The sequence below is a fragment of the Salmo salar genome, unplaced genomic scaffold, assembly GCF_905237065.1.
Source record: "Salmo salar unplaced genomic scaffold, Ssal_v3.1, whole genome shotgun sequence".
NCBI classification, from domain to species: domain Eukaryota; kingdom Metazoa; phylum Chordata; class Actinopteri; order Salmoniformes; family Salmonidae; genus Salmo; species Salmo salar.
Genome location: NW_025548511.1, coordinates 506132 through 524491, shown reverse-complemented (window position 1 = coordinate 524491; position 18360 = coordinate 506132). Strand labels below are relative to the sequence as shown.

The window sequence follows — 18360 nt, the reverse complement described above, 5'->3', positions numbered from 1 at the left end:
AGGTCAGACGTTTCTTGTAGTTGGCCACCAGGTTTGCACACATCTCAGGAGGGATTTTGTCCCACTCCTCTTTGCAGATCTTCTCCAAGTCATTAAGGTTTCGAGGCTGACGTTTGGCAACTCGAACCTTCAGCTCCCTCCACAGATTTTCTATGAGATTAAGGTCTGGAGACTGGCTAGGCCACTCCAGCACCTTAATGTGCTTCTTCTTGAGCCACTCCTTTGTTGCCTTGGCCGTGTGTTTTGGGTCATTGTCATGCTGGAATACCCATCCACAACCCATTTCCAATGACCTGGCTGAGGGAAGGAGGTTCTCACCCAAGATTTGAAGGTACATGGCCCCGTCCTTCGTCCCTTTGATGCAGTGAAGTTGTCCTGTCCCCTTAGCAGAAAAACACCCCCAAAGCATAATGTTTCCACCTCCATGTTTGACGGTGGAGATGGTGTTCTTGGGGTCATAGGCAGCAATCCTCCTCCTCCAAACACGGCGAGTTGACTTGATGTCAAAGAGCTCCATTTTGGTCTCATCTGACCACAACATTTTCACCCAGTTGTCCTCTGAATCATTCAGATGTTCATTGGCAAACTTCAGACGGGCATGTATATGTATTCTTGAGCAGGAGGACCTTGCGGGCGCTGTAGGATTTCAGTCCTTCACGGCATAGTGTGTTACCAATTGTTTTCTTGGTGACTGTGGTCCCAGCTGCCTTGAGATCATTGACAAGATCCTCCCGTGGAGTTCTGGGCTGATTCCTCACCGTTCTCATGATCATTGCAACTCCACGAGGTGAGATCTTGCATGGAGCCCCAGGCCGAGGGATATTGACAGTTCTTTTGTGTTTCTTCCATTTGCGAATAATCGCACCAAATGTTGTCACCTCCTCACCAAGCTGCTTGGCGATGGTCGTGTAGCCCATTCCAGCCTTGTGTAGGTCTACAATCTTGTCCCTGACATCCTTGGAGAGCTCTTTGGTCTTGGCCATGGTGGAGAGTTTGGAATCTGATTGATTGATTGCTTCTGTGGACAGGTGTCTTTTTTTACAGGTAACAAGTTGCAGTTAGGAGCAAGAGAGTGTGCTCCTAATCTCAGCTCGTTACCTGTATAAAAGACACCTGGGAGCCAGAAATCTTTCTGATTGAGAGGGGGTCAAATACTTATTTCCCTCATTAAAATGCAAATCAATTTATAACATTTCTGACATTAGTTTTTCTGGATGTTTTGGTTGTTATTCTGTCTCTCACTGTTCAAATAAACCATTAAAATTATAGACTGATCCTTTCTTTGTCAGTGGACAAACGTACAAAATCAGCAGGGGATCAAATACTTTTTTCCCCCACTGTATATGGGGCTTTGGTGACAAAACGGATGGCACTGTGATAGACTGCATCCAATTTATTGAGTAGGGTATTTGGAGGCTATTTTGTAAATGACATCGCCGAAGTCGAGTATCGGTAGGATGGTCAGTTTTATAAGGGTATGTTTGACAGCATGAGTGAAGGATGCTTTGTTGCGAAATAGGAAGCCAATTCTAGATTTAACTTTGGATTGGAGATGCTTATAGTGAGTCTGGAAGGAGAGTTTACAGTCTAACCAGACACCTAGGTATTTGTAGTTGTCCACATATTCTAAGTCAGAACCGTCCAGAGTAGTGATGCTGGACGGGCGGGCAGGTGCAGGCAGCGATCGGTTGAAGAGCATTTAGTTTTACTTGTATTTAAGAGCAGTTGGAGGCCACGGAAGGAGAGTTGTATGACATTGAAGCTCGTCTGGAGGTTAGTTAACACAGTGTCCAAAGAAGGGCCAGAAGTATACAGAATAATACCAATAACAGAGGGGGTCTGATCTTTGTGCCTCTGTAACTTTCTCATTCATCATCATTAATGATTCATTCATGATTATTCATAATCATGGTAGCATCCACATGAATGTAGAAGTGTTCAGAAACATCTTCTATTCTTACTGACAATACAAGTGAAGTGACTCCAAAATGACAGGACATTATTCACCATTCAGTTTCTATTAGGAAAAACATCATCCAAAACACAACCAAGACAAACTGCAAAATGAATTCAACAAGTTAGTAGAATCACAAGCTTGATGTAATCACTGCAGGCATGGAACATGGGACTAAATACTAAACTTATGACAACTTTAATACAATATAAGTGAATTTGTCCGAATATGTACAACTTTTTCAAATGGGAGAACTAAATACATAAAGTGCTTTCCTTTCTTAACAGTAACATAGCTATGTATGAAAATACCCTCAAATAAAAGGTGACATTCTGTACTGTCACCTAATATGAAACATCTCAAATCCAAAATGCTGGAGCATAGCACCACATTTAAAACTGTAAGCTTCACTGTCCAAACACATATGGTGTGGACTATGTGTGCCTGGTAAACACATGTGGATCTGGTGAACAGTTATCACTTGTTGACCAACTACAGGAATACTGACCTCAGAGTCTTCAGTCTGCAGTGGGGATTCCCCAGTCCAGCAGAGAGCAGCTTCACTCCTGAATCCTTCAGGTCATTGTTACTCAGGTCCAGCTCTCTCAGGTGTGAGGGGTTTGACCTCAGAGCTGAGACCAGAGAATCACAGCCTTCCTCTGTGACTAGACAGCCTGACAGCCTGCAAAGAGTCAAATCATATTAAAATCACACTGCTATGCTTTGGTGGTGAAAAAAGTGGCAGTATCATTTTTCAACATATTCAGATATCAGTGTCCTGAAACCTTCCATATCTATTCATAAAATAATGTATCATCATTAAAAATGACAAATTATCAAAGTTTTGCCTGCAGATAGAAACATGTATAGTACAAATATTTGAGTAGACTGACCAGACCAGTTTAAAAGCAGTATCAGTCAAAAGACAGACAGTGAGGTATCAGATTTAGATTGTATTGAGTATACAGTCCTCACCATATCTATTTTGACAGTGAAGCAAACATTTTAAATGTGGCTCTAAACTCCAACATTTTGGATTTCAGATCAAACGTTTCAAATGAGGTGACAGTATATAATGTCACCTTTTATTTGAGGATATTTTCATACATATATGTTTCAACATTTAGAAAAATGAAAGCACTTTATGTATCTAGTCCCCCTATTTAAAGAAGTCATATGTTTTCTGACCAATTCACTCATAGTGTATTAAATTAGTCAAAAGTTAAGTATTTGGTCCCATATTCTTTGACTGCCATGATTGAGAAAGATCATGAATAATAATGAGTGAGAGAGTTACAGAGGCTACAACAAAACATGCTAACCTCTCACCATTACCAATTACAGAGGATACAACAAAACATGCTAACCTCTCACCATTACCAATAACAGAGGCTACAACAAAACATGCTAACCTCTCACCACTACCAATAACAGAGGCTACAACAAAACATGCTAACATCTCACCATTACGAATAACAGAGGCTACAACAAAACATGCTAACCTCTCACCATTACCAATAACAGAGGCTACAACAAAACATGCTAACCTCTCACCATTACCAATAACAGAGGCTACAACAAAACATGCTAACCTCTCACCATTACCAATAACAGAGGCTACAACAAAACATGCTAACCTCTCACCATTACCAATAACAGAGACTACAACAAAACATGCTAACCTCTCACCATTACCAATAACAGAGGCTACAACAAAACATGCTAACCTCTCACCATTACCAATAACAGAGACTACAACAAAACATGCTAACCTCTCACCATTACCAATAACAGAGGATACAACAAAACATGCTAACCTCTCACCATTACCAATAACAGAGGATACAACAAAACATGCTAACCTCTCACCGTTACCAATAACAGAGGCTACAACAAAACATGCTAACCTCTCACCATTACCAATAACAGAGGCTACAACAAAACATGCTAACCTCTCACCATTACCAATAACAGAGGCTACAACAAAACATGCTAACCTCTCACCATTACCAATAACAGAGACTACAACAAAACATGCTAACCTCTCACCATTACCAATAACAGAGGCTACAACAACACATGCTAACCTCTCACCATTACCAATAACAGAGGCTACAACAAAACATGCTAACCTCTCACCATTACAATAACAGAGGCTACAACAAAACATGCTAACCTCTCACCATTACCAATAACAGAGGCTACAACAAAACATGCTAACCTCTCACCATTACCAATAACAGAGGCTACAACAAAACATGCTAACCTCTCACCATTACCTATAACAGAGGCTACAACAAAACATGCTAACCTCTCACCATTACCAATAACAGAGGCTACAACAACACATGCTAACCTCTCACCATTACCAATAACAGAGTCTACAACAAAACATGCTAACCTCTCACCATTACCAATAACAGAGGATACAACAAAACATGCTAACCTCTCACCATTACCAATAACAGAGGCTACAACAAAACATGCTAACCTCTCACCATTACCAATAACAGAGACTACAACAAAACATGCTAACCTCTCACCATTACCAATAACAGAGGCTACAACAAAACATGCTAACCTCTCACCATTACCTATAACAGAGGCTACAACAAAACATGCTAACCTCTCACCATTACCAATAACAGAGGCTACAACAACACATGCTAACCTCTCACCATTACCAATAACAGAGGCTACAACAAAACATGCTAACCTCTCACCATTACCAATAACAGAGGCTACAACAAAACATGCTAACCTCTCACCATTACCAATAACAGAGGATACAACAAAACATGCTAACCTCTCACCATTACCAATAACAGAGGCTACAACAAAACATGCTAACCTCTCACCATTACCAATAACAGAGGATACAACAAAACATGCTAACCTCTCACCATTACCAATAACAGAGGCTACAACAAAACATGCTAACCTCTCACCATTACCAATTACAGAGACTACAACAAAACATGCTAACCTCTCACCATTACCAATAACAGAGGGGGTTTGATCTTTGTTAGTAGAATCACAAGCCTCACTGCAGGTGTCAGGAATCCCGCTTCCTGAGTCTGTTTCTGCCTGAGCTGACTGTTTTCTGTTTGGAGTCTAAGGGTGCGTTCAGGAACCTATCTGGTTGCCAGGCGCGAAGTTAGGCGGGAGATCTAGTGATATTATTACCCTGTCTGGTTGCCAGGCGACGAGTTAGGCGGGAGATCTAGTGATTACCCTACACCTGCATCTCATCAACCTTCTGCACACCTGGTCCTGATCATCACCTCTTCATAAGCCCTGAGCTGACATCCATTCCCTGCTGGATCGTTAGCAACGAACAGCCTCATGTTTCCTGAGCTAGTCTTGTTGTTTTGTTCTTGTTACTGGTTACTCCCCCCCCCCTTTACTCTGTCTACAGTCATCCTCCCGGAACATTCAACTCCCTTGCCTGGCCGTCGGTGGATACAGTGACGTCATTGAATCCACCCATCTACTCTCATCAACTCACCTCCGCTGCCGCTCCGTCTCCTGGATCACTCAAATTACACATCAAGACTACCAATAAATACTCACCTTCATTTTACTCACCTGGTCTGCTTCTGGGTTCTGTCTTAGAGAAACGTGACAGCAGGCATGGAATATGGGACAACATGCTAAACTTATGACTACTTTAATACACTATAAGTAATATGTCCGAATAATTACGACTTTTTCAAATGGGAGAACTACATGCATAAAGTACTTTCATATCTGATAATACTGACCTCAGAGTCTCCAGTTTACAGTGGGGATTCCCTAGTCCAGCAGAGAGCAGCTTCACGCCTGAATCCTTCAGGTCATTGTTACTCAGGTCCAGCTCTCTCAGGTGTGAGGGGTTTGAACTGAAAACTGAGGCCAGAGAATCACAGGCTTCCTCTGTGACTAGACAGCCTGACAGCCTGCAAAGAGTCAAATCATATTAAAATCACACTGCTATTCTTTGGTGGTGAAAATAGTAGCAGTATATTTTTTCAACATATTTAGATATATCAGTGTCCTGAAACCTTCCATATCTATTCGGTAAATTAAAGTATCATATTATAAATTACAAATTATCAAAGTTTTGCCTGCAGATAGAAACATGTATAGTACAAATATTTGAGTAGACTGACCAGACCAGTTTAAAAGCAGTATCAGTCAAAAGACAGACAGTGAGGTATCAGATTTAGATTGTATTGAGTATACAGTCCACAACATATCTATTTCGACAGTGAAGATAACATTTTAAATGTGGCTCTAAACTCCAACATTTTGGATTTCAGATCAAATGTTTCATATGAGGTGACAGTATATAATGTCACCTTTTATTTGAGGATATTTTCATACATATCTGTTTCACCATTTAGAAAAATGAAAGCACTTCATGCATCTAGTCCCCCTATTTAAAAAAGTCATATGTTTTCTGACCAATTCACTCATAGTGTATTAAATTAGTCAAAAGTTTATTATTTGGTCCCATATTCTTTGACTGCAATGACTACATCAAGCCTGTGACTACCATGATTGAGAAAGATCATGAATAATAATGAGTGAGAGAGTTACAGAGGCTACAACAAAACATGCTAACCTCTCACCATTACCAATTACAGAGGCTACAACAAAACATGCTAACCTCCCACCATTACCAATAACAGAGACTACAACAAAACATGCTAACCTCTCACCATTACCAATAACAGAGGCTACAACAAAACATGCTAACCTCTCACCATTACCAATAACAGAGGCTACAACAAAACATGCTAACCTCTCATCATTACCAATTACAGAGACTACAACAAAACATGCTAACCTCTCACCATTACCAATTACAGAGGCTACAACAAAACATGCTAACCTCCCACCATTACCAATAACAGAGGTTACAACAAAACATGCTAACCTCTCACCATTACCAATAACAGAGGTTACAACAAAACATGCTAACCTCTCACCATTACCAATAACAGAGGCTACAACAAAACATGCTAACCTCTCACCATTACCAATAACAGAGACTACAACAAAACATGCTAACCTCTCACCATTACCAATTACAGAGGCTACAACAAAACATGCTAACCTCCCACCATTACCAATAACAGAGGGGGTTTGACTCCAGAGCTGAGACCAGAGAAGCACAGCCTTCCTCTGTGACTCCACAGCCTGACAGCCTGACAAAGAGATCATGACTTCAAACACATTGTTAATTTAGTGTAGAAGGACAATGGCAGATGCATTTGGTTAATTCTCCCAAACAACATATATATTCTTCTTCTGTGTCCTAGAATTGTATGGTCATATTGTTATACTAATGTGAAAATCAATGCATTTATTCACACACACACACACACACACACACACACACACACACACACACACACACACACACACACACACGACACACACACACTGGACACACAGTCAGCATATAACTTTGTCCAAGTGGTGGTCAGAATGTTTGTATTAACTAGCCTGAAAAGTCAAACATGTCTGATATGAACATTGACATAAACCCTCTACATACTTGAGTTTCTCCAGTCTGCAGTGTGGATCCTCCAGTCCAGCAGAGAGCAGTCTGACTCCTGAGTCTCCTGGGTGATTGTAGCTCAGGTCCAGCTCTCTCAGGTGTGAGGGGTTTGACCTCAGAGCTGAGACCAGAGAAGCACAGCCTTCCTCTGTGACTCCACAGCCTGACAGCCTGCAACGAGATCATCATGACTTCACAAACACACTGTTTAGTTAACACCAGTAGTGTTGAAGGACAATGGAAGATGCATTTGGTTTATTCTCTCAAACAACATATAGATTCATCTTCCGTCAGCTACAATTGTATGGTCATATTGTTATACTAATGTGAAAATCAATGCATTTATTCAATGTTTTCAATATAATATTATACACATATTATAATGCATATTTTTCTTTAACCTGAATATTTCTTCCTGATGATTAGATTTTATATGTCATTTTATGTACTCACAGAACAGCTCTGGAGGCTTTGACCACTGGCAGCAGCCTCAGAAGACCTTCCTCTGATCTGGAGTATTTCTTCAGGTCAAACACATCTAGCTCCTTTTCTGAAGTCAGCAACACAAAGACCAGAGCTGACCACTGTGCAGGTGACAGGTTGGGTTTTGAGACACTTCCTGAGCTCAGGTAGCTTTGGATCTCCTCCACTAGAGAATGGTCATTCAGTTCATTCAGACAGTGGAACAGATTGATGCTCCTCTCTGGAGAGGGATTCTCCCTGATCTTCTCCTTGATGTACTTGACTGTCTCTTCATGGCTCTGTGAGCTGCTTCTTGTCTTTGTCAGTAGACCTCGTAAGTGCTTCTGATTGGACTCCAGTGAGAGTCCCAGAAGGAAGCGGAGGAAAAGGTCCAGGTTTCCCGTCTCACTGCGTAAGGCTTTATCCACAGCACTCTTGTAGAAAGAAACTTTAGGCTTGTCTCTGAACAGCGCAGAAAGGTTCCTGGACGTTGATTGCGGTTCGGCCATTAGATTCTCATTGTTGTTAATGAATGAGAGGAACACATATACAGCAGCCAGAAACTCCTGAATGCTCAGATGAACAAAGCAGTACACTTTGTCTTGGTACAGAACACATTCCTCTTTAAAGAGCTGTGTGCACAATCCTGAGTACACCGAGGCTTCATTGACATCAATGCCAGCCTCTTTCAGGTCTTCTTCATAGAAAATCAGATTGCCCTTCACTAGCTGTTGAAAAGCCAGTTTTCCCAGAGACAGAATGCTCTCTTTATTCCAGTGTGGACCTGTCTCTTCTTCCCCAAGATACTTTTCATCCTTCTGTTTGGTATAAAACTCCACAAGGTGTGTGTACATCTCAGTCAGAGTCTTGGGCATCTCTTCTCTCTTATGTTTCAGCATGTGTTCGAGGACTGTTGCAGAGATCCAACAGAAGACTGGAATGTGGCACATGATGTGGAGGCTCCTTGATGTCTTTATGTGTGAGATGATTCTGCTGGCCAGGTCCTCATCACTGAATCTCTTTCTGAAGTACTCCTCCTTCTGTGGGTCATTGAACCCTCGTACCTCTGTTACCTGGTCAACACACCCTGAAGGGATCTTATTGGCTGCTGCAGGTCGGGTAGTTATCCAGAGGAGAGCAGAGGGAAGCAGATTTCCCTTGATGAGATTTGTCAGCAGAACATCCACTGAGGTTGACTCTGTGACGTCACAACAGATCTTGTTATTCTGGAAGTCTAGGGGCAGTCGGCACTCATCCAGACCATCAAAGATGAACAGAACTTTGTACTTGTTGTAGTTGGAGATTCCTGATTGTTTGGTTTCCATTGAGAAGTGATTGACAAGTTCAATCAAAGTGTGTTTGTCCCCTTTCATCAAATTCAGCTCCCGGAAAGGGAATGAAAACACAAATTGAACATCCTGATTTGCTTTTCCTTCAGCCCAGTCCAGAATGAACTTCTGCACAGAGACTGTTTTTCCAATGCCAGCGACTCCCTTTGTCAGCACAGTTCTGATAAGTTTGTCTTGTCCAGTTAAGGGTTTGAAGATGTTGTTACATTTGATTGCAGTCTCTGGTCTTGCTCGTTTCCTGGTTGTTGTCTCAATCTGTCTCAGCTCATGTTCATTATTGACCTCTCCTGTTCCACCCTCTGTGATGTAGAGCTCTGTGTAGATCTTATTGAGAAGTGTTGGGTTTCCTTGTTTAGCGATCCCCTCAAATACACATTGAAACTTCTTCTTTAGATTAGATTTGAGTTCACGTTGGCAAATCACAGCAAGCTCATCTGAATAAAGAAATACCACAGAGGATATTAATATTACATCTGTTTTCATGCCTACAGTATTGTAGGACTGTTATAAAGTTTAAATTATAATAATTTCTTCTCTTAACTGACTGTATAAATGTTTTTTCCATTAGTTGTTATTATTATTGGTATTATTGATGATATTATTAGTGTTGTCCTCTTCTCTCTCTCTCTCTCTAAATTAATCACCACAACACATCCCTGCTGCTACTTGATGAGGTCACAAGGTGTTGCGTTAAGGCTGCTACAATATCATTGTGTTTCACAGCTACTTTAGCTTCACAGCTTTTAAATGTTATAAAACAGCATTCAACATGAGGCAGACAGATCTTACTTTTCTCCAGTGTGTCAGCAAGCTCCTTCTGGTTCATTTTCCTCAGGATGTGCAGTGTGATCTTCAGAGCCCCCTCTCTGGCACTGCTCTCCTGCTTCTCATCTTCAGCATCCACCACTTCCTTATCCTGCTTCTGACTCTCAAAGCCTTCTGGGAGTTCAGGACCAAGAATGCTCTTGAACATCTTCAGCTCGTTCTTCACAAATGTCATCATTTTCTCTTCAAGCATCTGAAATAAATAAAGTAAATAAGTTAAGCAAGAGAAGAAATGCTTTCTCATTAACACAATAATGAATAATTGACAGATAAACTTTACTTGAGGTAAACAAAAACAAATGTAGATAACAGGACCACATACACTGAATATAGAGTCCAGGTCTGTTTGATGACTCTGGGAAGACTGACCACTGAGAATCTCTGGCTCTGGTCTCTCCTGTTGGTTTCTGTGGACGAAACATGAGATTACATCTCCTCATCCAGGGAGTACACACACACACACACACACACACACACACACACACACACACACACACACACACACACACACACACACACACACACACACACACACACACACACACACACACACACACACACACACACACACACACACACACACACACACACACACACACACACACGCAGGGAGGGAACGTTGTGTTTGTTTAATATTGTTTTAGGACTATGAAAATGGACTAAAGGATTAGCCTATGGATTATGAAAACAACCAATATAAAGAGAGAGAAGAAATGACTAGAGACAGTGTTGTTTAACTCACTGACCATGACCCATGAGTTCTTCTTACCTTTGTTCAGTAGAAAAGTCTCCCTCTCTAAAGTATATAAGAGGATTCATAGACCAGTCACTCTTCATGGACACACAGCTGGGAACAGGGGAGGCTGGTCTCTCCTGCTTGATTGGTCTTCAACACAACAGAGACAAACATTACATCTCTCATCTACTCTGATCTCAGATGGGGAAACATAAGAAGAGTTCCAAAACGCTACATATCTCTTTACAGAAATGAGCTTTTATTGTTTAAAGAAATGATGTATTAATTATTACATCTCTCACAGACAAGGATTTGTTTAAAATCTATCACTTGATGGTTTCATTTCAGAGAGCGAAAAATCATGTTTTGTTGTTGCAAAATGCTGTATATCTCCCTCACTCTCAAATGTGACCGACCGGCTCAATTTGGTAATTAACTGAATAACTACATATATAGTGATTTTGGTTTATGTCAGTTTAATTGTTTGTTATGGTATAAGTTGTTATTTTATGATTGTAAGTGATAACATTAACTAGTAATTCTCAGTAATTACTACTTTAGTAAGGAATAACACATTTTTTCAGTACTACTGCAGTTGCTAAATAATTCCAATAGATGGGAACATAAGACCACAATGACATTTCAGAATATTAGTTTAGTTTTCTCCCTGGATACACCACCACTCCCCGCGCTTCCTGCAGAACCCCTGCAGTACCTCTGCAGACCCCGGATTGAGAACGCCTGATTTAGCAGATGCTCTTATCCAGAGAGATTTACAGTAAGTGCATTCACCTTATTAAGATAGATATTTATTTAGGAAATAACTTAATGAATTATTCATAAAATTGTTATCTCACCTCTTAGCTTTGGTGTTATGTCCCCCAGAGAGATGCATTTTGGAGGCAGGGCCCTCTCCTCTCTCTCCACAGAGAGATGCATTTTAGAGGCAGGGCCCCCCTCCTCTCTGTCCCCAGAGAGACTCATTTTAGAGGCAGGGCCCCCCTCCTTCCTCTCCCCAGAGAGACTCATTTTAGAGGCAGGGCCCCCCTCCTTTCTCTCCCCAGAGAGACTCATTTTAGAGCACTGACCCCTGTAAACAGAGATCCAGCATGTTGGTTGTGGTTAACACAGTGACAACTAAACAGAGATCCAGCATGTTGGTTGTGGTTAACACAGTGACAACTAGTTCTTGACTGTCAATTGTTCTCATGTATTCATTATTTCTTAGAGAAATAAAACATTTACTAACAGACACATAGAAACAGTCAGGTGATTTAATGCATCACATGAACATGTTGTTGTGACATTTCATCTTCATGGTAACTGTCAATAATAATAATAAGTCACTGTTTGTTAAGGTAGTAATAGACAGAACAACAACAATAACAATAATAATAATAATAATAATAACAATAATAATAAGTCACTGTTTGTTAGTTATAGACAGTACAGCAACAATTATAATAATAATAATAATAAGTCACTGTTTGTTAAGGTAGTTATAGACAGTACAGCAACAATAATAATAATAATAATAATAATAATAATAAGTCACTGTTTGTTAAGGTAGTTATAGACAGTACAGCAACAATAATAATAATAATAATAATAATAATAATAATAATAATAATAATAATAATAATAATAATAAGTCACTGTTTGTTAAGGTAGTTATAGACAGAACAACAACAACAATAATAATAATAATAATAATAATAATAATAATAATAAGTCACTGTTTGTTAAGGTAGTTATAGACAGTACAGCAACAACAATAATAATAATAATAATAATAATAAGTCACTGTTTGTTAAGGTAGTTATAGACAGTTCAGCAACAATAATAATAATAATAATAATAATAATAATAATAATAATAATAATAATAAGTCTCTGTTTGTTAAGGTAGTTATAGACAGTACAGCAACACAAGGCCATGTCTCACACGTATTTGTATTCACTAACAGTAGGCTATTTATTGTCTTTCAATCTGTTCTTTTCTAAACGTATCTGAGAATGTAGACAGAAGGGCTAAAACGGACATGATTGATCCGAGGAGGAAATTGTTGATCCATTCAGAAAGGTTTTTTGCATCAAGTGAGAGAGGTTATATTATGTAAAGTAGACTAGGTTATAATGTATAATAGCAGTTTGTTTTTTGATATGCAGATCAAGTTCTATACCTCGGCTATAGCCTACATATCATAGATGACCAGCCTAAACCTGTTCAGATCAACATAATGTTATAGTCCTACCAGTAGCAGGACAGAGAATGTACTGTATATAACCTACATATCATAGATGACCAGTCTAAACTTGTTCAGATCAACATAATGTTATAGTCCTACCAGTAGCAGGACAGAGAATGTACTGTATATAACCTACATATCATAGATGACCAGTCTAAACCTGTTCAGATCAACATAATGTTATATTCCTACCAGTAGCAGGACAGAGAATGTACTGTATATAACCTACATATCATAGATGACCAGTCTAAACTCGTTCAGATCAACATAATGTTATAGTCCTACCAGTAGCAGGACAGAGAATGTACTGTATATAACCTACATATCATAGATGACCAGTCTAAACCTGTTCAGATCAGTTCACAGAGAACATCAGGTTTGTCGGCATGATAAGTGATCATAGCCTTATAATAGTTTGTAGGTAGTCTAGACCAACAGTACGAGAGTCTGCCCGTCTTTCCTACATACCAACACATTTATTCAATGTTACCGAGAAATATGTGCCACAGTTTCAACAGCCATTTTTGTAACTGCGTAGACTACACACTTACTTTCACGTTCATATGAGGAAATCACAAAACTTCTGACAGTCACTGGTGCAGCCGCCTGTTTTCTTGCAGATGAAGTAGCTTTCACTGGCAACTCATTCAACCAGCCTAAACAACAGTAAATACAAGATGTCAAATGGTCAAAAGTGAATCTCAATAGAGCCATATTCATTAGAGAGGTATATTGCTGCAGATGTTGGATCTTAATTTGAGCCAGTTTGCTACACCAGGAAAATAATCCTGCAGAAACAGGACATTTGAATTATTGTGTGGATTATAATTAATGAACAGTTTTAAAATGGAAAAGTGGAATTTATCATCTTCAGAAACCTTTTCTAAAGTTTAATTACACTCAATTACACTACAAGTTTAGTTTTTCTGCAACAGGGTGATCAAATTAAGATCCTACATCTGTACAGAGTTTATGTCTTTATCTGAAAAGGGCAGTTTGAGTTATTAGCAATAACATTGCAACTGTCAGCTGATGTAAACCTCTGTGATTGGATGTTATAGACCCCCATTCATATCCCCATGTACAATTATGTGTACAGATGTAGGATCTTAATTTGATCACCCCCCCCACTGCAGAAGAACTTTCCAGCAATGCAGGAAATGTAAAACTTGTAGTGTATTTGAGGTTTAAAAAGGCTTCTGAAGTTTGTAATTTACACTTAGAAATTTCAGACTTGAGTTTTCCTTACGAAAAATGTAGTAACCCCTACAAAAATGTCCATTAATTATAATTCACATAATAATTCACATTTTCTGTTGCTGCAGGAATATTTTCCTGCTGTAGTAAACTGGCTCAAATTAAGATCCTACATATGTACGTGCAAATGTACTTGGTGAATAAAGGTGATTGTGATTCTACAAAGGTTGAGTCTCTAGATTCCCTTGCTGCTCTGGAGAAATAATGAACTGGTTGTCATGGTGATTTAAACAGGGACCTGGTTACCTCCCAACTCTGATGTCATTTGTTACATTTCACCCTGTTGATAAAGGCAGCTACAAGGATGAACCCAGAAGACAACTCTAAATCAACACTCACTGATATTATCCTGAAATCCTTTCACTCATATTGTGGTGTCTCTTCGTTTAACAGATAGTCTATGATATTAATATTGTAGCAAACAGTGGTGCAGGGCAGTGAACCCAGGTCGCTGGTGAACAAGGAAAAAACCCTATGCAGCGCACAAATAGGGTTAACCCAGTATTTATTCATTTATTTTACTAGGCAAGTCAGTTAAGAACAAATTCTTATTTTCAATGACGGCTTAGGAAAAGTGGGTTAACTGCCTTGTTCAGGGGTAAACAACTGATTTTTACCTTGTCAGCTCAGAGATTTGATCTTGCAGCATTTCTGTTACTAGTCCAACGCTCTAACTAACCACTAGAGCGTTGGAGCGCAGCTTCCTGCCGCCCCAAGTAGGGATAACCCAGGATCAGAATTAATAGTGTTAACCAAGTATCAGTATCAATAGGGTTAACCCTGTATCAGTATTAATAGGGTTAACCCAGTATCAGTATCAATAGGGTTAACCCAGTATCAGTATTAATAGTGTTAACCCAGTATCAGTATTAATAGGGTTAACCCAGTATCAGTATTAATAGTGTTAACCCAGTATCAGTATCAATAGGGTTAACCCAGTATCAATATCAATAGTTTTAACCCAGTATCGGGATATCAATAGGGTTAACCCTGTATCAGTATTAATAGTGTTAACCCAGTATCAGTATCAGTAGGGTTAACCCAGTATCAGTATCAATAGTGTTAACCCAGTATCAGTATCAGTAGGGTTAACCCAGTATCAGTATCAGTAGGGTTAACCCAGTATCAGTATCAATAGTGTTAACCCAGTATCAGAATCAATAGGGTTAACCCAGTATCAGTATTAATAGGGTTAACCCAGTATCAGTATCAATAGGGTTAACCCAGTATCAGTATTAATAGGGTTAACGCAGTATCAGTATCAATAGGGTTAACCCAGTATCAGTATCAATAGGGTTAACCCAGTATCAGTATCAATAGGGTTAACCCAGTATCAGTATTAATAGGGTTAACCCAGTATCAGTATCAATAGGGTTAACCCAGTATCAGTATCAATAGGGCTAATCCAGTATCAATATCAATAGGGTTAACCCAGTATCAGTATCAATAGGGTTAACCCAGTATCAATATCAATAGGGTTAACCCAGTATCAGTATAAATAGTGTTAACCCAGTATCAATATGTTACTTAGTCCCGTGCTTCGACTACTCAGACCCCTCACACATCCGGTCCATTCTGATGACCTCACAGACACCATACCACTTCTGACACCAATGTAGCAAACAGCTGGGCAGGGAAGTGAACCCAGGTCGCACATGTAAAAGGCCAACAACCTACGCATCGCGCCGTTGGCACCAATTGGGTCACTTAGTTGGAATTGTGAAGTGGCTCAATTACATTATCATATGAAATGTAGAGAATCACTACACTATAGAGGAACTATTATACAATTACATTATCATATGAAATGTAGAGGATCACTACACTATAGAGGAACTATGATATAAATACATTATCATATGAAATGTAGAGGATCACTACACTATAGTGGAACTATGATACAATTACATTATCATATGAAATGTAGAGGATCACTACACTATAGTGGAACTATGATACAATTACATTATCATATGAAATGTAGAGGATCACTACACTATAGTGGAACTATGATATAATTACATTATCATATGAAATGTTAAATGTAGAAGTATAATATCTGAATATTGATATATTGAATTTGACTTGACCACGTCCAGTCAGCTCCATTTTGTATGATTAAACTGACACCAACCTGTCTCAGTAGTAGTAGACTGTTAGGAGTGTTTTACTGTCATTCACTATACTAACATTACACCAACCTGTCTCAGTAGTAGTAGACTGTTAGGAGTGTTTTACTGTCATTCACTATACTAACATTACATTTAATTTATCTACACACTTTACAATAATCCCAGGCAGGATTCTCACCTTGAAACTTCATTGTGATTATTTTCTGTTCTGTTGTGTATATTCTGATGGGTGAGGCCTGAGCTGGAATGTGAAGCTAACTGAAGCTGGCTAGCTTTAGAAAACCAGTATATCAAGCCTGTATCATAGTACACCCCTCAGGCTACATTCAGGTTTCAGCAAGAGGCAGGTATCAACATGTCGAGTCGTAGGCGACAACCTGGGTTGTATTCATTAGTTTACTCCACAGCCAACAGTTTTAAGATGTTAAATAAAACATAAACCGTTTACTCTAAATGCTGTACAATGTGACCTAAACGGTTTCTGTTGCCAAACGTTTTGCGACGGTGGGCACTAATGAATACACACAAACTGTTTTGAGGAAGTGTAAGTTGTTGTTAGGCTCTCGAACATTATTTATTAGTCTCTCTTTCACACAACATACCTTCCTGAGTGAAAAGAGTTAACTGTAGATTATAAAGAGAACATGTTTGTTTGTTACTTGTTGTGTTTTAAGCCTGTTTTGAGAAGACAAGTCTATAGACCTATGATACAGTACACTCTTAGAATAAAGGGTTCCAAACGGGTCCTCCGGCCGTCCCCATAGGAGAACGCTTTTGGGTTCCAGGTAGAACCCTTCTGGCTTCCATGTAGAACCCTCTGTGGAAAGGGTTCTTCACGGAACCCAAAAGTGTTCTACCTAGTACCAAAAAGGGTTCTACAAAGGGTTCTCCTATGGGGACAGCCAAAGAACCCTTTTAGATTGTAGATAGTGTAGGAGCGATCACCCTGGGGCACACAGATGGGCACAGAACGAATTCACTCCACGCATCTAAATTATATCCAAAACATTTTAAGGAGAGTAGGACTATTATCACACTGTCCACCAAAAATATAATTAACTATATGAATACACATAACAATATAATCAACTATATTAATACACATAACAATATCATCAACTATATTAATACACATAACAATATCATCAACTATATTAATACACATAACAATATCATCAACTATATGAATACACATAACAATATCATCAACTATATTAATACACATAACAATATCATCAACTATATTAATACACATAACAATATCATCAACTATATTAATACACATAACAATATCATCAACTATATTAATACACATAACAATATCATCAACTATATTAATACACACAACAATATCATCAACTATATGAAAACACATAACAATCGTCGTCTTACCTTTTATCTCTCAATAGAAACAGAGTCTGAATGATCATTCGGTCGTTGAAAGTTGCTTTCGTTTGCTCTGCTCATTTACATATCAGGTTCTACCTGTTCTCTCTCCGAGTCCCTCTCTCTTTACAGCTCTTACAATGAGCCTTGGCAAACATTCTACAACTGTCTGGAAGTCTATTGGAGGGATGTGACCCCATTCTTCCACAAGAAATTACATCATTTGGTGTTTTATTGATGGTAACTTTTCAATTGTGTTGAGACTCTGACCTGTCCAATGAGCCACATTGATTAAAGAATCCTACAGTACCAAAACACCCTCACACACACACACACACACACACACACACACACACACACACACACACACACACACACACACACACACACACACACACACTGCGCAGTGCAGTAATTAGAATCCCAGTCTACTGTACACTCCCATCCTCTGCCTCTCTCCATC

At 39.2% G+C, this 18360-nt stretch overlaps 2 long non-coding RNA genes across 2 annotated transcripts; both read right to left on the bottom strand.

The window, feature by feature from the left end:
• Positions 1–2535: 2535 nt before the first annotated feature.
• Positions 2536–7831, bottom strand: LOC123733111 (uncharacterized). Its single transcript, XR_006763602.1, has 3 exons — positions 7500–7831; positions 5719–5892; positions 2536–2636 (listed from the first exon to the last, which is right to left on the bottom strand). It is a non-coding gene; the product is annotated as an uncharacterized lncRNA (long non-coding RNA).
• A 4025-nt stretch (positions 7832–11856) lies between these two features.
• LOC123733110 (uncharacterized) lies at positions 11857–18167 on the bottom strand. Its single transcript, XR_006763601.1, has 3 exons — positions 17904–18167; positions 13674–13778; positions 11857–11964 (listed from the first exon to the last, which is right to left on the bottom strand). It is a non-coding gene; the product is annotated as an uncharacterized lncRNA (long non-coding RNA).
• Positions 18168–18360: the final 193 nt, after the last annotated feature.